The following is a 26,209-nucleotide window of genomic DNA, read 5'->3' on the forward strand; positions in this document are numbered from 1 at the left end:
CAAGCATTCTGGTTGCCCCCCAAAATTCCCGGCAGTGGAACTGCTAGGTCATAACGTATGTAATTCTTCGATTTTATTCAACATGAGAAACTGTTTTCAAAGGGGTTATAATAATGTACACTACCATCAGCAGTGCGGAGAGTTCCTGCTGCTCCATGTTGTTAAAGATAAAAGATTTCTGGCTGAATGATCACTCCCTCCCATTCCCCACCTTAGGCAGAAAACTCAATCCAGCAGAAACTTTAAAGTGTAAAATTCACTGGCTCTTAGTATATTCATGGAGTTGTGCACCCATCACAACAATCAACTTTAGAACATTTTTATTACTCCTAAAGAAAACCTGCACACCTTAGTGGTCACTCCCTACCTCCTCCATCCTCCCATCCCTAGGCAACTGCTAATCTACTGTCTGTCTCTGGATTTGCCCAGTTTGGACATTCCATATATCAGTGGAATCATATAATACATGGTCTTTAGTGTCTGACTTCTTTCAGTTGGTACAATCTTTTTAAGGATCATCCATATTGTAGCATGTATCAGTACCAACTTATTACTTATTTATTAATTACTAAATTAAATAATTATTTAATAATAATTCCAAATACTATGATACCATTCTCTGCACTGGGCCATGGACTTCCTTCTTGGCTCTTAGTGCTTTGAATAAGCTAATACATGTTTCTCTAACTGAAAATTACTTAATATTTTTCTAAATAAAAAGGACTATCTCCCATCTCCTTGTAAAGAGCAGGCCTATTCTCTGTCTTTGGTAAATGGAAGCAATTTAATCCACCCTGGTGAGGTGGAATAGCTGTTTTAGTAATATAAATAAGGGATGCCTTGATGTGAATAAAGTGTCAGATTCTGACGGGTGAGATTAAAGATAAAGTCCCAGATGAATTGGGCAAGGGTTCTATTAGATTTTACGTCTGCTAACATCACTGAATAATGTGATACAAAATATCCAATGTCACCCTCCCTGCAGAGCAGCATCAGTGATGGGCCAGACTGACTTCTCCTCAACAGCTTTCTTAAGCCAGGAAAAGCCTCAATTTCCCTTGTCTGCTTGCTCTTTTTTAATCTAAAAAGGCTTTTAGGGCATGGGCCCTTCTGAGGCAATCTCTCAGCTCCCTCTGGCCTAAGGTAATACAAAGAAGGAAGTAGAATTATCTGTATGAACTGGAAGAAGGCTGGCCATAGGGCACTTCAACTGAAGCCCCTCTGGGACACTAGAAACAAAACAAAACAAGGACTAAAGGCTGATGAGACTACTGACTCATACCAACTGATGATATGTCCATACCAATTGATCAGTATGTTATCAAATATCAGAAGATTTAACAATAGAACATTTAGAAACGAGTACTCAGATGGAATAAATGTCAAATAGGAAAACGGAGATAATGTTATGGGCTTCTTACAAAACTTATGTCAAAGTATAATGTTCAAAATGTTAAAAACATGACTTTCATACAAATATAGAAGGTTTATTTAACACATTAGTAAGAGATTCAGTATGACATTAAAGTTGTTTCAAAGTGGAATTTAAGAATTCATTTAGTCAGGAAAGACCTACTGAAATGGCTTTGCTAAGTGTATTTGTTTACTGAGGCTAACATTGCAAAATACTGCAGACTGGAGGCTTAAACAGCAGAAATTTATTTTCTCATGATTCTGGGGGCCAAAAGTCAGAGATCAAGATGTTGGCAAGGGCTGATTTTTCCCAAGGCCCCTCTTGTTGGCTTGTAGCTGGCCATCTCCCTCTGTCTTCACAGGACCATCCTTCTGTGTGTGTCTGTGTCCTGATCTCTTGTTATAAGGACACCAGTCAGATTGGATTAGGGCCCATCCTCATGACTTCATTTTAACTTAATTACCTCTTCAAAAGTCTTGTCTTCAAATACACCATAAGGTACTGGGGGTTAGGATGTTAACATATGAATTTGGGGGTGGGGGACACAATTCAGCCTCTAACACTTTGTATTAGAGACAAAACTAGTTATGTCCTAACAGGGCAAGAAAACTGTAACTTTGAGTGTAACTTTCTTTACCAGACAGAAATATTTATAAACCTAACTAGACAAAAATCTACAATTAAGAATCCAGGCCAAATCAGTAGTAATTAGTAACTCAAGCAAAGGTACATTCTCTAAATAATCCTTGAGTTGGCCCGTTCAACAATGTCCCTAAGTGACATTGAAAGGAAATGCAGTCACCCTTGTATTGTAATCCCAACTTTGCATAGTTTGTTTTTTTTTAACATGTGTAACAAATACAACAAAACATAAAAACAGATAAGCGAAAATACAAGAGGTTAAGGAATTAAATGCTAAACAGTGTATGTTGGAGAAACTGTGAGTCTTGAAATACACTCACATAGAATTTTTTCAGGATTATTTGTAAAAATCCATTTAGTAACACTGAAACTGTTTTATTGCCTCTTTCAATTTATATATAAATTTAAAAGTCACGATAAAACTCAACACATTAAGTATTCATTCATTATTTTGTTCACAGGTTTAAATTAAACACTGTACTATGGGAAAAAATGGATTTGAGCAACTAACGTTACTTTTTTCCATATCTGCTTAAATTTATAAGAGTTATTTTCACATGAGCAATTAATATGTCTCCTTAGAAACAATTCTGGCATAAAGGACAGTAGAGTCAGCTGACCCTTGACTCCATAGTACTTTTTAGCTATCAACACTATGCTGGTTTAAATGGACCCTTGTGTTATCTTAATGTTTGACAGACACTCCCAGCACCCAGTCATGTCCAGGTTCCCCAAGCTATGTCAAATGGATGAGGCATTACTGCTTCTCTTTATGGTACATAAATGCTTATCTCTATGATATATATAAATGGTATATGATATATAAATGAATAATATTCTTTTTTTTAAGATTTTTTATTTATTTGAGATAGAGAGTGAGAGAGAGAGAGCATGAGTAGGGGGCAGGGGCAGAGGGAGAGGGAGAAGTGGGCTCTCCACTGAGCAGGGAGCCCCATGTGGGGCTCAATCCCAGGACCCTGGGATGATAACCTGAGCTGAAGGCAGACGCCTAATTGACTGAGCCACCCAGGTGCCCCTAAATGAATAATATTCTATTTATTTTTGGAAAACCTCACTCACATACTCTATTTTTCTTCTCAATAGTAGTAGCTTTCTTATTGTTATGAGAAGCAATTTCTTTTATTATTATAAAGGCAATATATTATTATTGTTATTATTATTAAGGCAATATATTTTTGTTATCAAACAGGAAATTTTATCCAGTCCCCTCATTTTATTTTATTTTTTAATTTTTTAAAAAGATTTATCTGTTTATTTGAGAGAGAGAGAGAGAGAGAGCAGGAAGAGGGGCAGAGGGAGAAGGAGATAGAGAATCTCAAGCAGACTCCCTGCTGAGTGCAGAGACCAACGTGGGGCTTGATCTCATGACCCACGAGCTGAAACCAAGAGCCAGATGCTAAACTGACTGAGCCACCCAGGTGCCCCTGGTCCCCTCATTTTAAACAACAGAGAAATGAAAAAAATTCTAGAGTTCTCTATACAAGCGGATGATTCTTAGCATATTTTCCTAGACATGGAATTGTTGAGGTAAGGAGCAAGCATGTTTAAATTTTGAGAAGATACTGTCAAATTACTCTGTAGAAAAGTTGCTTCTATTTTTCCTGCCACACGTAGTGATTGAGAAAGCCTGCCCCTTTCTTCATATGCTGGTCAACATTAGATGTTTGTGGTTTGTTTTTTAAGTCAATTAAAAAAAAATGTTGCTAATCTAATTCATGTTTTTTTTTTCTCATTTCTATTTTAAATTTTATTTCTTTAATTATTTGGAGAGTTGTTTTTCACGTTTCATGGCTTTTGAATTTCTCTTGTGAATTCATTAATCATATGCTTTACCTGATATTCTGTTAAGGTGCTTGGCTTTTTCTTATTGATTCATAAGAGCCCTTCCTCTAGTAAAGGTTGTAATTTGGATGTTAACCATTTCAGTTGGATATCTGGCAAATATTTCCCTCTCCTTTTCTTTGTTTTATTAATTAGTTAATTAACCTATTTATTGTTTGGGTGAATTTTTGCCATGTGCAAGTCCTGTGTTTTTTGTGGTCGATCTTTTTTTTTTTGTAGTCCATCTTTTAAAATATAATTTCTGATTCAAGTATCAAGGTAAAGTAATATATGTACCTTTGCAGCTGATATTTAAAAGAATAACTTCTTAGAAGGTAGGGACTGATGTTACATATTCTGTATGTTGTGGAGGTTGGGTAAATATTAAGCAGCAACAAATTTAGGTATGTAAGGAAAAATCAATACATAATAATAACATGCTGAGAAAAAAATGATCTTAGCAGAAAAACAAAAGAATGAATACAATTTCTACCAATGTATTTAAAGGGGAGGTAAAAAGTCCACATGCAACGCAGTAGCTAATGGGAGCAACAGTTGGCTACATTCCGGATTTTTTAGAAAGTTGAAGTCCCTGGAAAAAGAATTGAAAGGCTCTGAAAAGTAGGATAATTTTGTTTAAAAATGCATGAAGCTCTTTGATAATACAGCGTCATTGGGGAAATTCCAGAAATGGAGATCTACCCACAAGAACAAAGCTAAAGTATTTTATGTCGAGAAATGAAGTAAAAATTTTAAAAGGATAATTTCAGCAACTTTACGGCTATTTTCCAGGAGATCAGTTACAACCACAGATCTGCAGCTGTGACCAGAAATTATCTGGGTTCCCCCAGCATGGGATGAGAAAACAAAGGAGAGCTCTAAGTTCATACAAATCCAAGTCTATAGCCAAGAATAATTTAAGAACTCCAGTGATAAAAGATTAGCAATCGGCCTTTAAAAGAGTGTGAATAGAGTGTGTTTGTAGTTTAAAAAGAAAAAGGAAATAAAGAGAACTGAAAAGATAAACTATATTGTCAACAAACAACTGTTGTTGCCATATTCCCCAAAAGCCGTATGAAAATTCTTCAGGCGCCTCCAACCCTCAGGTTCAAACTCAGGCCCCAAACCTTCTAAGCCTACCCCTGAGGTCTTGGTTAGTCTACTCTCACCTGTCCTGATAGCCAAGCTAGGAAGCCTGACTTATCTGGGCTTCCTCCCTTCTCCTTTCCCTGCCTTATACCCAAATGATGGACAGGTGACAGTTGTTCTGAGGAACTTTCCCAGCCCCCGGTGAAGATTACATTCTTCCACTGTGCTTCTAAAAGAAAGGTGCTTTTTCAAGATTGAGTTTATCACAGCTGTTTTGTATTTATGGTCCATGTACATCCCTGGCACATAATAGATGCTCACATGGTTTCCTGAGTCGAAATTAAAACCAGGAAGCCTAGTCACCTACGTGATGTATTTTCTATGGCAGAATCAGTCTGGCTACTGTTGCAGCATTGCTGCTCCATAATCCTTGCAGATTTCATTGCTATCATTTTTATGATGAGTCTCCTCTGGCCTAGGATGCACTTTTTTTTTTGCAGCTGTTAGTAACTGCCTACAAAATTCTAGACTGTATCCCGAGGCTTGAATTAGTCTCTGTAAATTAATAGGCTACTGCGATCACTTTTTATTACCAAATCAAAGAGCAACCTATGATGCAAGGCATTTTGTAACCTTTGGGGAAAATATTTCTGAAAGCCAATATTTCATGTGTCATGGGAGTGGCAATATGAGGATGTCTATTGCTTTTTAAAAAAGAGAATTCTTCCTTTTAGTCTATTTATAGAAGAAGCTTTCACATTATTTTACAAAGTGCACTTTAAGCACTTCTGTGCTACATATATCGAAATGATGTTACTGGAGAGAAGTTTGAAAATGAGCTGCTGGAGCTGGGAGGCTAAGCTGTCTGTCACCTCTGAAGAAAACATGTCTAATTCAATTATCAGAACCAAACAGTTAGTTCCTGGTCAGGTGGACGGTAAACTGACCTTGCCCTAAGCTGGCCCTACCCTAAGAGGGATAGAAGGGTAGTCATGAGAGATACATAGCCCAGCTCAAGTAGTTCCTGATGGCAGGGATTTGATCCCAGTCACCATTTTATTCCGGAATATTACCAATAAAAGACCCTTAAAGCAGTTTACTGTTTTTGAGATATGCACAAACTTCCCTTCAAACACAGGCTGTTCTGATGGACATGATGGGTTAGCAGGTGGCAAAGGGGTTTCCTGGTTTTAGGCACAGACAAAATTTGGGGGGAAAGTAGCAAGAACAAGAATAGGTTTTCACTGCCCCATAAAAGAAAAGATATTCCAGATCTGAGGGGCATTAAGAGGCACAGAGCCTGGCACACAGAGGGAGAATGTAAGGGAGCTCCAAAGAAGTATGGAGACACTGTCAAGGCCCAGGGGTAATCAGGGAGGTCTGCTCACAACAGCCCATGTTCCCCATGGCCTCCCGCCCCATCCTGCTGACGACATGGCAGGAGTCTGTCTGCTCAGTGCCCGTGGGGCTTACCTGGCTGCAGTGCAGTGTTCCCCATGTGGACAGCTGTCCTATTTTTAGCCCTTCAGATGGGCCTCCAAATACCTGTCAGCCCAAGGGATGGAAGCTGGGGCTTTGCAAACGAAGGTGACCCCATCCTGCACTGTTAGCTCATTTAGACGAGAGCCTGGAAGGAGCCAGCCCAAGCCTGCCCCTGAGGTTGGGTGGTGGTCCTTACTTTCTGCCGAACAAATGCTGGAAGGAAGCAGAACAGCAAAGGTGTGAAGGTATGGAAAAAAGGTCAGCTGGCCAGTCAGGCTACACATATTTAAGAGTACCCACTATCTCCTTGGTATTCTTTTAGGTGCTGGGAAAAGGGAAATGAAGTTCCTGCCCTGGAGGAGAATAAAGACAGGAAACAGGAAGGTGGGCAGGTCAGCAGTCAGGGCCAAGGATGGGTTTATAAAGAATGAGCAATGTGGTCTATCCTTACAATGGAATAATATTCAGCCCTGAAGAGGAACGAAGTTCTGACACATGCTACCACGCGAATGATCCTCAAAAACATCATGTTAAGTGAAAGAGGCCAGACACAAAAAGCCACATATTGTGTGATTCCTTGTATATGATATATCTAGATGAGATAGATCGCCAGAGAGCAGAATGTAGATTCGTGTTTGTAGGGGTTGGGGGGAGGGTGAATGGGGAGTGACTGCTAAATGCCTAAGAAGGTCTACTTTGGAGTGTTGAAAGAACTGCTTTTTTGGTCACAGTTTCTATACTGTGTGATGCAGAATGGGAGGAAAGGTATGGACGGTAGGACTGCAGAGGTGGATGGAAATGGAGGTGGACTCTGAGAAGTGCTCCTGGCTCCCCTTTGTTGGGGACAATCTGAGAGATGGCAGAGGCACCACAAACCCCAGACAAAAGCTAAGTACCTCTAAATCAACACAGTCCTGGTGTTGTGGACACAGGCAGAGAAGCCCAGGAATAAATCACAGAGCTGGCTGTTGAGGATACTGGACAGTCTTATGGTGAGAACCCCTGAGCAGTTTCAGCGGGTGAGAGGAAGGGAGAGGGTGTTTTAGGAGGTGTCGTGCAGGCCAGTGGCTCTCAAATTGTGCTCTGGGGATTGCTGAGTGATCTCTAGACACGTTCAGGGCCAGTTTAAAAGTATTTTCACAAGAATATTAAGTTGTAATTGGCCTTTTCACTCTCATTCCCTCACAAGTGTACACTGAAGTTTACTAGAAGCTACCAGATGTGTGGTATCGTGACTAGTTGAATAAAGAAGCAGTGATGAGAGGGGCCACTGGGTGGCTCAGCTGGTGGTGACCGACTCTTGGTTTTGGCTCAGGTCATGATCTCAGAAGCAGCTATGGGAATCTAGTTGTTTTCTATTAAGCCAGACACTAAAGAGATTTGGGAAGATATAAAACAATTCCACTCTTCCCATTAAAGTTTTTTTTCCCCATTAAAGTTTTTAAAATTATTGCCTTCTTTTTCATAAAACTTATTTATCTTAATGGATTTATTATTGTCATTAAAGTGAATGAATAAATATATCTTTTAAGTTCTCAGTTTTAATTTCTAACAGGGTAACTATCAATAGATAGAATTCAAATATACAAAAGCTCTTTGGGTTCCTCAAATTTTGAAGAGTGAGACCAAAAAGTTTGAGAACTGCTGGTATAGGTTATAAAATGGATCTCTTTTCATGATTGTGGTGGGACCCATGTAAAACCTGGACCATGTGGGCTTTTAATTCTTTGGGGGTTCGATCATAAGAACTTTAAAAAAAAGACTGAAACTGCTGGTCAGCTAAGCTAAAAAATCACTCTACTAAAGGCTTAAGTATTTTTGAATTTTGTTTTCTAAATTGAGTATAACATCATTTCCTCACCTGAACATTTTATCATCCTGTTTCCTCCTTGATACTACATACTGCCTATTCTCTGAAATCTGGGACCTAATCCCTGTTCCAACTTTCTTCACATAGAAATATCCAAATAAGATAAATTCCAGCTGGGAACCAGGCAGCTCTACGTTGTTGTGGCTGTCTGGTCTTGAATGCAATACAGGCAGTGAAATCATTCATCCTTTCTAATGACCCAGGGTAAATATTTGTTTCATGGGAAGAAAGTCAAATTTCATGACTAGTAATACTATCAAAATTAAAATCACTCTTAACAAAAGCCCAAGAGATCTTCTGTAGAGGTCTTCTATTCAATAAAGCAAAATTCTCTTGATCCAATGAATTTACAAATCCATCAGAATTTTTTGTAATAGTCTTTAACTCATTGATCCATGATCATTATAATCTCAATAAAGACTGAAAATTGATATAATATCCCCCCAAACAATTTGTAAGCTGGAAATATTAATGTATGTCATCTGGTTAATTATATTAGTAGGTGTTCTCTAGAGAAACAGAACCAATAAGATATAGACAGATAAATAGATATAGATACATATACTATAAGACATTATAGTCCTATAAATAATAGAGGACTATATGTATCTCCTGTAACACATATACACACATCATATCTATCATTAGCACACTGGAGATTAGGAGAGCTTATGGTATATTTCCATTCTGAGTCTGAAGGCCTGAGAACCAGGAGAGCTGATGGTATAAGCTCCAGCCTGATTTTGAGTCTAAAGGCAGGAAAAGATGGATGTCTCGGCTCAAAAGACAATTAGGCAGAGAGGGTGAATCTTTCCTACTCAGATTCTTCTGTTTTATTCAGGCCTCCAGTGGATTAGATGAGGCCCACCCACATTGGGAGGGGCAATTGACTACACTCAGTCTACAGGAGCACATGTTAATCTCACCCAGAAACATCCTCACAGACACATCTGGAATAATGTTTTACCAAATATCTGGGCACCCCCTGGTGCAGTCAAGTTGACACAAAAAATTAACCATCACAGTAATTTTCTAAATTCTCCTTTTTAAAACCATGGGGGCCGTATGTCATTGGGGTGGAGGTATTGAATCCTCTGTCCCTGTGGGTATTCTGAAGATCCACAAGCCCAGTGTGGAATCCCTATTTATGAGGATCATGCCGAATGCCTACTTGGCATATTCAACTTGGAAACCCTAGGATATTAAAGCAGCTACCAGGAGTTCCCTTTGCCCCAGGGCCCATAGTCATAATGAAGTGACAAAAAGGACATTCAAGGACTGATTCATTTCAGACTAAGACTCCAAAGCAGAGAAAGTTACATGAAGCTGCCTTAGTCATTTCAAGGTTTGTGAGGAGATGTGGCCTGAATATGCAGGGGACTCATCCCAAATTAGAAGAGAGTTGATATACAAGAGGAGAGCCTATTATTTATTAGGGACTGTGAATATATGTATACTTCCTAAGGTTGTTCTTGTTACAGCCCACCTGAGGGACCCATTTGAAGGTTCCTAATGGCCAGAGTGACTTCACCGTGTGGATCAGCTGTGAAAGTATCCTTCCCAGGTGTCCTCAGATGCAGAGCTACAATAAGTATCTCCTCCATAAATATCTGTCACTGAGTTTTCACCAAAGCTGCAGAGGGAATGAAGTAATAATGCTTTTCTGCTAAAGTGGAAGGCATTTTTACACATGCCTGTGTCCCAGAAACAATCTTATACACGAGCACCCTGCTGGTAGAGCGTTGTTAACTAGAGAGAGAAGTCAATAGCAAGGGAGGGCAGCCCAGCATCATGTCAAAACCAGGCACGTGGGGGTGTGGGGGTTGGGCAACAGAGAAGACAGCCAATCAAGGTATTAGTATGCTTACACAGGCAAGGACTAGGGCAGGAAATTCAAGAGGAGAAGGCTGAGAAAAGAGGGACACTGAGTGCGGAAGGAGGCTAGGGTACAAATTAACCCAAGGCATCCTCACCAAGCTAGTTGGAAAGTCTGGGGAATGTGCCACATCAGTGGGGATCTCAAGGGGCAGCCAAAGCAATATACAGTTAAATGTTCAGGAAGCTGGGAAAGCAAAGGGATAGAGAGGCTTCAGGGAGATGACTGTGCGTCCAGGGTTTGAGGGACATAGTGTACTGATATCTGACTCCCACCTGACAAGAGGCTAGGGGTGAGACTGCCCAGGTGTGGGCTGGATCTGGACCCACTGGGTCACCTCAACATGGATCCCACTCAAGAGGACTGTCTGGAGGATATATGAGCCTCAGATGTCCAGGGGGACAAGGTTGGAAGAAGGAGGTAGAAGAGACGTTGGTGTTATGCAGCTTACAAGCTTCCTCTATTCACTTAACTTATCTTGGTGTCAGTCAGCGCCCAGTAGAGCAGTTCACATAGATCATCTACACAGTGCCCCTGATTTATAGCCAACGCACTGGTATTAGATGGTTTTCTATGGTGAAGCAGTCAAGATTGGAAAGAACATTAGAAATCTGGAGTACTTGTGAAGTTTATTTAACCCAATCCCCACCCTGCCTAGACTGCCCATCATACTTCCTCAGGGGCATAGTGTCCTTGACTTGTTCATTTAGTCTTAAACAATTAGGGAGTGCTCTTGGTAAACTTGTGAGGTCGCTGAGGTGGAATGCTGGTATTCATTTTCTTCATCTGCCTCTTACCTTTTGGTGTCCTCTCCCCACTCCCCATTCCTCCTCCCACATGTATCATCTTGGGACTTACTGGGTGATAAGTAATCCCCTCCCCACTTACACCCATGGAGACTTGCCTCCTATGATGGTGCTCTCCCCTTGGGTTCAAATTCTGCCCCTTCCATTTACTAGCTGTGTGACAGGCAGCTGGTCATTTTGGGATCTAGGTCTTTCATATGGAAACATTGAAAAGTACCAAAGTACCAAACCAGAGAGTCACTGTGAGGATTAAATTAGACAATCAACGACACATAGTGAGCACACCATGAGTGTTATCTATTATCATTTGAACAGTGATCCAAAAAGGACTTAATATGCATATTTAGGATTATCTGGAAAACCAAGTATTATACAAAGATTTCAGTGACTGTCTGCGTCTTTGTATGTTACTGGAACATACTGGTACAGTGGTCACTGGAAGATATAGCACTTAACTCGTACTACAGGGTTTCTCTGATTAAGAGCCAGGGATACAGCGTTAGGTGTCACCAGGTTCACAGATTTGAGAAATGTTGCTATGTACTAAATGGATAATGCCTTCAAAGTACATACAACTGACAAACCACAAATGTCCTTTGAGTAAGAATTGTGACATAAATACCAATAAATGTGGCCATGGTATCTCTAAATACAAATGTGTTACAGCACACAAAAGTGTGCTATGTGAGGGGTGGCTAACCTGTTCTGGGTCCCCTGGTACTCTGGAGCTTGCTCTGTGCTCAGAACTGGAAACCTAGAGTGTAAGATCTCTAAGATCTTTCCAGCTGTACAATTCCAAAATAGCATGTCCTTCAAAATGTAGGAAATCATATCACAGCACAGAGGCATGTGATATTGTTATATCGTATATAATGCTTCAAAATTCCTTGTGTCCCTTCAAAATTCATACGTTGAAGTCCTAAGGTCATGAGGGTGGGGCCCCATGATGGGATTAGTGTTCTTATAAGAAGAGGAAGAGAGACCGGAGTTCTCTGTCATATGAAGACACAGCAAGAAGACGGATGTCTGCAAGGCAGGAAGAGAGCTCTCGAGAGGAACAGATCCACTGGCACCTTGATCTTGGACTTTCCAGCCTCCAGAACTGTGGGAAATAAATGTTGGTTGTTTAAAGCCACCCAGCCTGTGGCATTTGTGATAGCAGCCCGAGCAGACTTAGACAGATGGCAACCAAAGCAGCCCTATGTGCTTTAAGTAGCATTAAATCAATTAGGGGTTCATTTGGGACAAGAATTTGCATTCCTTAGCTCATGATTACTGATGGATCCTAGCTAGTTACCTTACTAAGATTTCACCAGAAAACTTACAGAAGTCTTGGCACAATTCTTCCCAGAACACCTGCAGCCTTAATTTAATAAGGGGCAGGACGGAGTCATGAGGCCTGAGGTTGGACTTCTCCTCTACTGCTAAATAGCTGCTTGATCCAGAAGGTTCTTTCTCTTTTTGGGTTCCAAGTACTCAGTGGCTTACCAAGAACAGAGCAAAGGGATCAGCCACCTCAGTTGCAGGCAGAAAGGGGAAGCACCATCGGTAAAGAATTTTAAAATAATAATAAAACCAACTAAAAGTCAGCCAGCTTTTTATTATCACTGCGCTCTAGCAACTCTAAACAAAGTCAGTGATAAAGAAGTCCTCACTTGACAGTCTTTTTTGGTTTAAGTTCTAAACAATTGGTGCAATTACTATAGATTTTTAATAATATTTATGTCAACTTTAGCATATTTGTATTACTTATTCATTATAGTAATTTTTCTATTGCTGCATAACAAGCTGCCACAAACTTAGTGGCTCAAAACAATATTCCCTTCTCGGTATATATCCAAAGGAAATGAAATCAGTATCTGGAAGACATATCTGCACCCTGTGTTCACTGAAGCACTATTCACAATAGCCAAGACATGGAACAACCTAAGGTTCTTTGATGGATGAATGGATAGAGAAAATGTGAGACAGACAGACAGACAGACACACACACCCCGGAATATTGTTCAACCATGCAAAAGAAGGAAATCCTGCCATTTGTGACAACACGGATGAACCATGGGCATTATCAATAGCATGGACATTATGCTAAGTGAAAGCAGCCAGACACAAAAAAGGCAAATAGTGCATGAACTCAATTATACATAGAATCTAAACTAGTCAAACTCAGAAGCACAGAGTAGAAAGGTTGTTGTCAGGGGTTGGGGGATAGAGGAACTGGGGAGATATTGGTCAAAGGGTACAAAGTTTCAGTTATGCAGAATGAGTAAGTTCTGGAGATCTAATGTCACAGCACTGTGACTATAGTGAAAAATATTGCATTGTATACTTGAAATTTGCTAAGAGGGTAAATCCTAAGTGTTCTTGCCACACACAAAAAAGTATGTGAGGGGGCACCTGGGTGGCTCAGTAGTTAAGCATCTGCTTTCAGCTCAGGTCATGGTCCCAGGTCCTGGGATTGAGCCCCGCATCATCGGGCTCCCTGCTCAGCGGGAAGCCTGCTTCTCCCTCTCCCACTCCCCCTGCTTGTGTTCCCTCTGTCGCTGTGTCTCTCTTTGTCAAATAAATAAATAAAATCTTTAAAAAAAAAAAGTATGTGAGATGATGGATATGTTAATTAGCTTGTGGTGATCATATCCCAGTATATACATATATCAAAACATCAAGCTGTCTCAACATCTTAAGTATATACAATTTTACTTGTCAATTATGCCTCAATAAAGCTAAAAAACAAACAGAAAACCCAGCAGCCACTTATTAGCTCCCAGCTATGTAGATCCAGCACAGTGTGGCTCAGCTGCTTCTCTGCTCCAGGTCCTAAGACAGAAGTCAAACTGTCAGCCAGCCTGAGTCTTTGGCTCCTAAGGCCACTCACGTTCTTTGCCCTGTGGCCCCCTCCATCCTCAAGCCAGCAACAAAGCATCAGAAATTTCTCCTGCTTCACATCTCGGATTTCTTATGTCTCTGACCTCCACAACCAGATTTAAAGGGCTCATGTGATTAGGCCAAGCCACCTGGATAATCTCCCTACAAGATCAACTGATTTGAGACCTTAACTACATCCACAAAGTCCCTCACAACAGTGCCTAGATGAGTGTTTCACTGAATAACGGGAGAAGATGCCTCTGCACCAGGGGCTGGAACGTGGGGGTCATCTTAGAGTTCTGCCCACCATAGTCCTTAATAAACTTTATGTACCAGGGAACATTAATTCAGAGAACTTCCAACTATACAATTGGCCCTGGGTTAGCCTGGACTCAGCTATACCCATTCCTTTTGAGAGTAAACTGGCCTTGTGTTCTTTTGAGTGAGTTCACTTCAAGTTCGTGTCCAATCATCTGTCAAACTACATATGCCTGCATTTAAACAGTAGATTTAATAAATCTATAATAACAATAAGAAAAAAATAAGAAATAAACAGTGGTAGCAGAATGATTGCAAAGATGAAGAAACAAAATATGAGTTGCTTCTATTCTGACTTTCTATATAACCACTTGGAGTTTTCACTTCTGAAATTTAAAACTGAAACCATGCAAAGTGCAAGGTATGATATTTTTGTTATGTACAAATTTTCCATATACAAAACGCATGATTAAATTTGAGTAATTTTTGAAAATGTGAGTATTTAAAATTCAAATTTTTTTTTTACCTTACTGTTATTCAGTGGCTATTAAATTGCACTCTTGTCCATTACCATGATGGACCAATTTTTAAGTATACATCTTTCTTCTTGATATTAAAAAAATTATTGTAATTAAAAAACAGTAATCCACTGTTTCTCTCCTTTCTTGTACTGAAAATGTGCTTCTTTTTTTGTATTGGGTATTTATTTTGTTTTACTGTCATGACTATATATAGAAAGCTCAAGAAAAAGAAAATTTTACTGCATTTTCTCTGGCCATTAACATTACTTATTCCATTTCATGATTATTGCTGAAACACAGTTTGTTGCAAAAGAGGGAGAGGGATGAAAACTGATCACATAAACTGGGTAGCCACTGCAGGTGCTTGGAGCAGCTTCACATAACATTAGCAGAGGCTGACATTTCCTGGCTGTCTCCCATATTCAGGAGACTGTGGTAAGTGCTTTGTAGACATTATCTCATTTAAGCCACACAAAATCTTCATTTTCCAGATAGGAAGCAGCCCAGAGAGTTGGCACACTTTGTGAGTATAGAAGCTGAAACTCGAACCCAGGCCAAGTCCACTCGCCTCAATTTATTGAAAGCAACATGTTTGTGTTTGTTTTTTCCTGTTAGTCCTGCCTCAGGGTGGGCAGCCCCATGATTACCTGACCCAACTTCTCTGCGGAAGCAAACAGAACAGGCCGACACCTTTCCACCCTCCGCAGTTTTGTGCCTGAGCAAGGCTGACCTGCCTGATGCTGAGTTTCCCATCAGCTCCCCTTCTTCTGGCTCCATCACTAACTCAGGGACAGTAAAGAAAGCAAGGCTTGCTCTGATATTTTTTAATCGGCTTGCCTGCGTCTTAGTTCTTTTATAACAGCAAGTGTGTGTGGTTGATAGGTGTAACCCCAGCACCTCCCCGGGTCCTTGGCACATCCTATGGGTTTAAGAAATGTTTGTGGAGCTTACTTGGCTGGCTGAATGCAAGCTACTGGTTAAGAAAGTGTTTGGAAACTCTCTGGGAATTCTGTTTAACACTGCAACTCTGATCTCACATGAATGATGATCAATTCCTTCCCCTGGCAGGAAGTAGTGGTCTGGTTTCCTCCGCCAGAAATTTTCCCCTGCGACTATAGTAGATTAAAACGGAAGGAGCAAGCAAAGCTGTGGATCAGGCAGGACGGCCAAGGTCAGCATGGCTGTCCAATGTGTCCAATCACACTGTCAATGGAAGGAGAGTCTGGTTGTCACTAAAGCCAGGTACAAATATTCCAGTTCTCTCCTGCTGGTGCACGTCAGGACTGTACTTCCCTGAACCCACTGCCATGAGGCATGGTCATGTGACTTGCTTTGGCCAATGAAATATGAGCAGAAGCTTTGGGAGCTTGTGATTCACCATGTTGCCTTCTTTGCTGTAGTGATCATGAAATTGTGTATGGAGCAGGAACGTCCACCAGCCTGGGTCCCTAAACGACTGTAGTGAGCACAAGTCCTCCACCAACCCATAGTGGACAAGTAGCGTGAGCAGGAAATAAACTCTTGTCATTATTAAGTCACTAAGATTTTTAGATAGATACTGTAATGGCCTGTAATGGCACCTCACCTCTCCTAATACGGAGGACCTCAGGCAGGTATGCGGAGGCTGAGAAGGACATCAAGGAACTGAAGAGTTCTGGAAAAGAGAAACAGGAAATGTGGATCAAGAGGTCAAGTGGCAAGGGGGTCTGGGTAGACCCTTGTCTATGGGTGGGCTTTACACACTCTGTGCTGCAGGCTGGCTCCTTCTGAAGGTCCCGAGTGGGAAAGGTAAGCACAGGCAGTGCAGTGACACCATCCAGGAGATATGCTAATGATGATTTTTTTTTAAAGATTTTATTTATTTGACACAGAAAGAGATAGTGAGAGCAGGAACACAGCAGGGGGAGTGGGAGAGGGAGAAGAAGGCTTCCCGCTGAGCAGGGAGCCCAGTGCGGGGCTCGATCCCAGGACCCCAGGATCATGACCCGAACCAAAGGCAGAAGCCTAACGACTGAGCCACCCAGGCGCCCCACTAATGATGATTTTGTGGCAAATGCTGACTGTCAGGCTCTGCTGATGGGGGAAGTGGTGGCAGGAAAAGGGTCCGGAAGAATGTGTGTCATGCACTGAGCAGTTTGATCCCGGAAAGTTCTAACTCTCTTCAAAAATGAGTGAGTTGGGATATCCACAAAGGAGGAATAACTCAGACTTCCTGTGTGGGGAACAGTGCTTAGCTGTCAGTGAGTTATTATTTTATCACACGTGTCTAGCGGCTAATGCACTTACTCTGGGGCCACGCCTAGAACAGAGAATTTCTTGTGGAACATTGGTCATTATTCATACATTCATTCTGCAAATATTTGAGATCCTAGGCACTGAGCCTATCACAGTGAGTAGACAGGCTTCATGGATATTATGGTCTGCATAAAGCTGAATAATTAATAGCAATTTACAATATGGATTGTTAAGTACTCTGACAGAGCTAAGTCCAGGTCATCCAGAAGAAAGCCACATGAACTAGTCTGGGAGGTTCACAAAGAACAAGGCTGCTAGTTACTGCATTGGGAGTTAAGGACCTGTTGCTGTGTAGCAAATGTCCCCCAGTCTTAGAGATCAATGCAAGCTTTCCTTTCAAGGACCAGAAGAAGCAGGGAAATATTAAGTTGCCTGAGTATCTGAATGCAATATAAAAAGTTCCGAAAGTCAAAGGTCTTGGAATAGAACACTCACGAGGTGAAGGCTTATGATTCATACTCTTGGGTTCACTTCGTGGTCAAACCAAAAAAGAAAAAAAATCTGGGGAGTTTGAAGGAAGCCAGGTATCTGGAATGAATTAACTAGTTCTTTTTTCCTCTCTCTCTCTCTCTCTTTTTTTTTTAAATTATGAGTACTACCAGAAACTCAAGAGACCCGAGACTATCAGAAAATTAAAATATCACGATGATAACAGGGCTAGGTGCCCATCTAGAGTTAACCCTTCCCATTCCAGAGAGTCCTACCATAGCATCCCTATCCCACTTCCTTCCACTGGCCAGACCTTATCATCCTTCAAAATCTACCTCTCAGAACTATACAAAACAAACTCTAAGCAGTGGTTCCCTGTCAAGAATGGAAGCACATGGGGAGTGAGAGGATTAGTCCACTTTTTGCCTTTTTTTCCCCAATTTTTGTATTTTTTTCAATAATACAAGCATGTATTATTTTGTTTAAATGAAACCAAAAATAAACCACCAAAAGTCCACCTCCTCCATGGAAGGTTCTCTGATTCTCTAGAGCGGAGTGACCTCTTGCTCTTCAAGTCTCATTGCCTTCTACCTTAACTAACTTTTCACAGCTAAGTCTTTTCCCTTTCTCTAGACTATCAGTCCCAGCTAGAGTCATCTGTAGCATGAGCATGGTTGTGCTCATATACTGGGAACTCATCTAATGTTTGGTGGATGAATATATACCTGTAATGTTGGCACCTTACTTTATGGGAATCGTGGTTTGCTTGTGTGTGTGTGGGTGTGTGTATGTGTGCGCGTGCATGCGCGCATGTGTGCACGCATGCATGCATGCGAGCATGCACATATGTACTAGAAATTCATTTCTTTAACTCAGTCCCGAACTTTGCACAGTTTAGTAAATGTAACAACATGTTTTTCATTCCATTCTGGTTTCTACACACCTCCATCAGGAAGAAGCTGGCCTATCATTTCCTCAAGAAATGTGAAATAATAGTACATAGGAGCTGATGGGAGTTGGGGAAATCTACAGCCCTTCCTCCCGTGAGGAAACAGGACTCTGAGCCAGCATTCATCCTGAAAGGCCTGCATCCCTCACCCCCGCATCTGTGTGTGCCTGGGAAGCTGGCCTCCCTCCCACACCACTGTGCATTTTTCCCTCGTGGGTCCACTAGATGGCCTTCAACGAACACAGTGACTTTGAGGAGGCCCAGATTGAAAGAGGAAATACTTCTCTGCTTATTTGTTCATTTGTTTGCTTTCTCTTCCACCATTTGTCCCCATAAATCCCTTGAAGTATCACTCATATTAACAATACCTTGTGGATTTGAGAATGGGGAAAGTGCCATGGCAGAGTTGAAACTATGGACCTTCAAGCAGAGATTTCTGATTATTGGCAGAATGATAACTGATTCTCCGAGTGTTAGCATTTTGTTAATCACACATATACAACTCTCACTGAAAGAAATGAACAGTAAAATAAATCTAGAGGCTCATTATATATATCTATTAAACTAGTTAAGATAAGGGGTAATGGCAAGACCTAGTATGGCAGGCCTGTGAGGGAGGAGGCTCATTTGCACATGCTGCTACCTCGTATATAGTTGTGGCTTTTATGAAGCAATAAGGCTTTATGTAAGAGCTATAAAATAACTCATACACTTTAACCAGGAAACTTTACTCTGAGGAAAAATCTAAAAGTTAGAAAAAAAAGCAAGCAGCATAAAAATGTTTTGATCATTGCTATTTGTAGCAGCGAAAAACTTGGAAACAACTTGAGGGCTCAACAATGGGAAATGACTCAGGGTATCCGTATAATAGCTGGGCATTACAAATGGTGGAATGTGTGACCTCTACCTGTATCTGTGCATGTGAAATCACGTTAACGACCTTTTCTCTTGTTAAAGACTAATTTCGTGGTTTAGAGAGTGACACTAGGAGCAGGTTATTTCCCTCTGAGTAAGCTCTGCTACAGACATTAGTGTGTCACCAGATAGGGGCTGAACAAAAGTAAATTCAAAAGCTACCTTCCCTGAGAGGAAGTGGACAGTCCCTCCGTCGGGGAGAATACAGTGCAGCCTTCCGGGGAAAGGGGACTGGAGGAGGTCTTAGTCACCTTGGGCTGTTAGAACGAACTACCACAGACTGGGTAGCTTAAACAACAGACTTTTATTTCTCACAGTTGTGGAGACTAGGAAGTCCAAAAAAGGTGCTGGCAGATTCAGTTCTGGTCAGGTTTCTCTTCCTGGCTTACAGACAGCCATTTGCCTGCTGTGTCCTCACTGGGCAGAGAGGACGGGGTTCTGATCTCTTCTTCTAATCCCATTATCTTCATGACCTCATAAACCTAATTACCTTCCAAATACCCTACCTCCAAATACCATTGTGTTGGGGATTTGGCTTCAACATAGGAGTTTTGAGGGGACACACATATTTAGTCCGTGGCAGGGAACAATTCCACCAGCAGATTGTTAAGCATTGTATAGAAACAGCCCAGGCCAGGGGAACGCTTGAGGGCTGCTTCCTTTGTGGGACTCACTGGGTGTAGTTGTGGTTCTAATGGAGACAGGCTGGGCTCTCAGGGGCTAGCCCACACATGTATAGATGAACTACTGTCTGCTCAGATTGCATCACTTAACAATCATAGGCTTTTTATTCTGATCTAGCATTTCAACCTACATTCAAACTACCACACAATTACATGTTACACTATTTTGTGTATAACTTAGGGCCTACAGGCTTGAACTACTTTAGGGGATAGTCTGGTGATCAAAGGGAAAAAGCCATGTGATAAGGCAGCATTTGACTGAATGTCCAAGTCCCAAAAGGGAGATTTTCCTGGCATCCTTTCCACTGCAGTAAAAACAGGCAGGATATAAGGCAACATTGACTGCTGCAACACAAAAATGTATATTTGAGTTCTGACAAGTTAAGCATTGTAAATTAAAAAGGGTCATATAGAATATAAGGTTTGGTTCCTTTCTCCTATAAGATTGTAGAGTTAAAAATAAAATTTTAAAAAATTGTTCAAGATTTCCTTAAAATCAGAGATAGCTTTCATGATCACACATTAAAATTTTTGCTAAGCACTTACTGTGTTCTGGACCCTGTGCTAGATACCAAGGCTACATCACTGAATAACATAGACCACTGTCTTGACCTTTATCAAGCACAGTCTAGTGTAGAAGGCAACACTTACAGAATTAATTAATGCTATAGTGACAGGTGCTACAAAGAAGAACCCCAACTGCTATAAGATTGAATATCAAAGGTCCTATTTAAATGGCAATGTGGTGTGGGAATGGGGAGTCAGAGATTGTTTTTTTTAAAATGTGGTTTAGACAGAGAGTTGAAGGGTAGAGGTTAGTTGAGTGTGATCAGCCAGGTAGAGCTGCCATAACAAAATATTTTTGGACTGGGCAGCTTAAACACCAGAAATCTATTTTTCACAATTTCGGAGGCTGGGAAGTCAAGATCAAAGTGTCAGCTGAGTCGTTTCTGGTGAGGATCCTTCCTGGCTTATAGCTGGCTATCTCCTTGCTATGTCACATGGTGGGGAGGGGCAGGGAGAGCTCTCTTGTGTTTCTTTTTATATAGATACGAATATTACTGGATTAGGGCCCCACTCTTATTACTTCATTTAACCTTATTAACCTCCATAAAGCCCTTGTCTCCAAATTTAGTCACATTGGGGGGCTGGGGCTTTAACAAATGAATTTTGGGAGGATACAAATATTCAGTCCCTAATACTGAGAAAGGGGGGGAGGAAGGAAGGGTATTGTAAGTAGAGGGAGCAACAGGTACAAAGGTCCAGGGGCAGGAAGTGAAGGAATGACCCTGTGGCTAGAAAGGCAAAAGTGGAAGCAGGAGGAGAGGCTGGATTAGCCTGAGCCATGGAGGCCAAGTGAAGGATTTTGTTCTATCCTAGAAGTAATGGAAAACCATTGGAAGGTCTGAAGCAGGGGAGTGATACTGGAGGGCAAGAATGAATGTGGGGCAAGTAGTCTGGAAGCAAGAGATGATGGCCTGGACTCTGGTAGTGGTTTCAGAGATGGAGAGAAAGAGGTGGATTTGTGATATGTTTTGGAGGTAGAATCAACAGGACTTAGTAAAAGTTTGAACAGGAGAAGAGGATGTCAAACATGATTCTTGGTGTTCAACATGAACAACTCTACAGATGTTGGCCATTAATGGGGAGGGTTTTGGAGGAGGAGCAAGTTTGAGGTGGGGGCAGGACAGTCTGGCTAGTTTAGTGTGGACAGTTAATTCAGAGATATCTATAAAGCTTTCAAAGATGAAACTGGATATACAGGAGAGGTCTGAGCTGGAGATACACATTTGGGGACAAGTGAATGGTATCAGCTAAGGAGAGAGTAGAGTGAGAAAAATAGAAAGGCTAGGATTGAACCCCAAAGAACACCATTTATAGGTTGAGTAAGGGAGGGCAAGGCAGTGAAGAAGGCTGAGAAGTGGTCAGTGAAGTAGGAGAGAAATCAGGAGAACAGGATGCCATGGAAATCAGTGGGGGAGAGAGTATTTCAAGAAGGTGGTGGTCAACACTGGTGAATGCTGCTGTCAAGTCAAGAAGAGGACTGAGATGTCTCTGTTGTTTTTAGCAACTTCCATGGCCTTCCTTGGAAAGGCAGATTTTGTGAAGTTACAAGGCTAAGACAATCTTGAGTGGGTTGGGAATTCAGTGTAAGGTGAGGAAGTTTGGCTGTGAGGGGCAGAAGAGGTGGTGTGGGAGACTGGAGACAATGTGGGACTGAAGGAGAGGTTCTGCAAGATGGAGGAGACCGATTGGGTTTTATTGCTGATTAGAAGGATCTATTATCTGACTGGAGGGGGTCCAAGATATCCTTACTGGGAAGGCCAAAGAGGATGGGTCTAGAGCCCAGGAGGAGCACCAGCCTGAGGTGGAAAGACACAAAGGTCCCAGCTTATCTGAGGAGGAAAGGGAGAGAGGGAGATGATTGACTAAGGAAATAAGCTGACTGGATGTCTTGCACTGGGGTTGGGGGCTGTTGTTGACTGTTAGCTTCCAAGTGGGGTGACCAGCCTGGGCCATGAGTTGGGGAACCCCTAATATCAGTACTTTCAAGGCTCTCCTCTTGGGCCATCTGATGCCCCTGAGGAGAAGCTTCCAGCATCCCCTGCAGAGGGTGAAGACCTGCTTGCCTGTGCTCTGGGAACTGTGTGAAAGAAGAGGGCTGCCCACCACAGCTTTGAGTAGGCATAACACGTCATCTTCCCATCCTTTTAGTACAGGGTCCCATCCTCAGTTGTGCCTGATAGTCCCAGTTCTGAGTGCTCTCACCATAGACCAAAGCTCCAGTCTCCCAACAGGGTCGGGGAGAGGCAATTACGGTGTGGAGCGGAGGGGGCACCTGCAGACCTCCTCTACCCCCAATTTCAGAAGCACTTGCTGCCATCCTGTAAACTGTGTAGATCTCAGCTTTCTGCACTGCCAGATTTGGCTTTCATCTGCTTTCCAGCTTCTAAGACCTCATTGCCTCCTCTCCTGCTCATTTTATTGTAGTTTGGTAGGGTTCAGGAGAGATCAAAGTCAGAGGCAGGTGTTTAGCCCACCATCTCTATCTAGAAATCAGAACCAGAGCCTGTGGATTGTGAAAGAATACTTTTGCTTGTGTAGGAAAGGAAGAGGGCCCTCTTTTGTCCCCTCTGCTGCGGTATGGGTCCCAACACCTCAAACCAGCCTGCTCACCTAAGCACATCAAACCAAACCAAGCAAAACGGAGACCACACACAGATGGTAAAAACTACAGTCTGAGGCTCTGTCAACTTGGATTTGGAATTACATAGGCCCAGAGCCTTCACTCTCACTGGTGGCCTTTAGCAGACAAAGACAAAATGAGACAAATTTAGAAACACCTCTGCATCTTCCTAATATAATGATTCATGAAATTTCCTTTAAGTCCAGAGAAATGATTCTTTTTCTGAAGTCTACGAAGGAATTTAAAAAAAAAATTTGCAGAAATAAAAAAAAGAAGGCAAATTTAACCATAATCCTATCTGCTGCACACAACACATGATTTTGTTGTTTTATTTTTTCAGATTGTCAAACATTTCTGGTCCACAGACACTCACAATACTACAGACTATAGGTCACCTCTTATTGTAAAAGTAGTCATTCCTCTAATCCTTTCAGGGCCGAAGCCAGGCCCCTTTCTGAAGGAAGAGCATGACCTGTTTCAGGTAAATAACATACAGAACAATGCAGTAATTGTCTAACAGGGATGGGGCACTGTCCCCTCCTTCTAAGAAGCCCCTTGCTCAGGTGCTTAAGTAAACTAGGGAGACAGACACTGCTCTGACAGTGATTTGCACATTGTAGAGAGCCCTGACTCCAAATCTTCCCTATTGGTCTGCCATGCTTCTTCCCTATTACAGCCCCTTCTGGGGAAGTAAGTGCCTCAAGGGAGCCCTGAATTTCAGAGTACGTAAGGGCCTTTCAGGACATTTGGCCCAGTACTCGCACAGTCCCTGAATCTCTCTTGCAGCACCCCTGACTAGTAGGTGTCCACCCTTGCTTGTAAGCTCCCATGGCCTGGAAACTCAGTACTGGAAATCTCCAGTGAAGTTCAGATACAACCTTGGGACTACATAATTCATCAAGCCCTTAGCCCCCTAATTTACTTATTCTTATGAATTAACTCTGATCAGGAAATATAGCCTAGTGAGGCCAGGCCACGTTGGGCACTACATTGGGGGTTTGGGGTACCCAGGTGGAATATGTGTTCCAGGCTGGGTGCCAGAGAGTGAGTAAGCAGGCATGAGCACAAAAAAAGCCTTGCCTGTTATTGTCACCCCAGAAGGTCCTGCTAACAGCCATTCCTGAACTCTCCCTGCATGTGCAAGTCCAATACAGTGCCTGAAATGAATTTATCTATCAGCTGCTCTGTAGCTCCTTCTGACATCCTGCTTTCTAGTTATTCACACTTGCTGAACCCCTATCCCCACATAGCCCTGAGATAAGGCCCTGACCCCTAGATCAGATCATCCTATTTAGGGCATAGTAAAGACTGGCAACCCCCTGTGGTGGACATTATGGGCTGTCCCCTCTCATCCATTCTAAGCCCCTTCTGAAGTGCCTCCTTGTTCTGTAGCCACTGGAAAGCTAGCAACTACATTTCCCAGGTTTCCTTGCAACCAGGGTTTTGGTTGTGATCTAGGCTCCTCCAGTGAGATACACCAAAGTGTGAGACTCAATTTGGACCTGAACCAAGATGAAGAGGGCAGAGGGTAAGGCAGTCATTTTGCCAGCGTTGGACTGCTGCGGAGGCTGTGAGTTCCATGGGAAGGCTTTCTGCAATGCGGCGCAAGTGTGCTTCTGAGCCTGGGAATTGTTCCTGGAAGTTCCCACTTGAATCAGTTCCTTACAATGATTTTTTCTAAACCACGTAATATTCGGTAATGAATCCCTCGAACTGGCCAGAAACCAACCAGAGTGGTTTCTGTTGCTTGCAAGAAAACTCTTTTTAAAGTCCCCTCAGACTCTGGATGACATAATATTTAATGTGGATATTAATATTTAATATATACCCATATTGATGACCTATGATATTCCCGTCACTTTACACACACACACACACACACACACACACACACACGAGTCTCACTGAACATCAGAAAAACCTAATATGTAGCATTATCCTTGTTTGGGAGATGAATTGAGACTCAGGGAATTTTAACAACTTTCCCAAGGTTTTATAGCTAGTAAATGGCAGACCCAGGATGTGAAGATACTGAAATCCAGAGACTATCTTATTCTTCTCTGCACTGCATCCAAGGCAGTCCTCTGAGACATAACGTAACTGCTATCCTAAATTCTTCACTTCCTTCCACCTGGCACTCCACTCTCCTTAGGACCTTATGTCACACCCTGTTTTATCTTCCAAAATCCTCACGGTTCCATGCTCATTTCTTTCTGTTGTGGAGCAGGGTCATTTGAGAAGGGCTGGGGTGTGGTCAGCACTTCTCAAACTTTCATGTGCATGTGAAGCCCAGGAGATCTTGTTAAAAGGCAAGTTATCAGACTCTGTATTTCTAACAAGTTCCCAGGTGATACCAGATGCTGCTGGTCCATGGACCACTCTTTGAGTAGCAAGGGTGGGGCAGCGCGGCATCTGTAGGGGAGGAAAAATTTTCCTCAAGCCTCCTAGGGTCTCTGGCTGGGTCTGAAAATCAAACTGACAAATTAACAGGAGAAAAACATACACCTTTATTTAACATAAATTTGACATGACATGGGGGCCTTCATAAAGATATGAAGCCATGAAGAAACAGTTAGGCCTGAGTATTTTTATGCTAGGCATGATGAATAGTGGGCATTCATATAGAAATATGATAGATCAAAGAGTATGAAGTAAGTGTTGTAAATGGGGAATTTAGCAAGGCCTGCTTCCTAGGATTCTTCTTGGTGTCCCTTTGTCTTTGGATATAAAGATGTTCCTTTCTTCTGGGTATAGAGAGGACACCTCTCACACAAGGGTTTATGGACTGTTTCAGGGGACAAGGACCAGGGGAAAGTGAGCATGACTTTGCATCTGCCATTTCCTCAAATTCCTTCAGCTTAAGTATCCAATAGGCCAAGGTGCAATGTTTTGGGGTAGCATGTCCTGAACTTCATCATATCTCACACTCTTGGTTTTAAATTTCAATTCTATCACCTATTAACAATGGGGTCTTACTTAATGATTTATCCTTTCTGAGGCTCAGGATCCTCATCTGTAAAATGGTGACAATACTATTGACCTCACTGGTAAATGTAAATTAAAGGAGATGATACCATGGAATAGTT

General features: G+C 41.9%; 1 protein-coding gene across 5 annotated transcripts in view; it reads right to left on the reverse strand.

Moving 5' to 3' along the window:
* Positions 1 to 26,209, reverse strand: part of RFX8 (RFX family member 8, lacking RFX DNA binding domain) — a 251,754-nt gene that overhangs the window by 77,929 nt on the left and 147,616 nt on the right. For all 5 annotated transcript variants that reach the window (XM_027622412.2, XM_027622418.2, XM_027622415.2 and 2 more), the window contains one exon: positions 16,251 to 16,319. The gene's annotated coding sequence lies outside the window, so the exon portion shown is untranslated. The remainder of the gene's footprint in view (positions 1 to 16,250; positions 16,320 to 26,209) is intronic.

This window comes from Zalophus californianus, chromosome 8 (genome assembly GCF_009762305.2).
Source record: "Zalophus californianus isolate mZalCal1 chromosome 8, mZalCal1.pri.v2, whole genome shotgun sequence".
NCBI classification, from domain to species: domain Eukaryota; kingdom Metazoa; phylum Chordata; class Mammalia; order Carnivora; family Otariidae; genus Zalophus; species Zalophus californianus.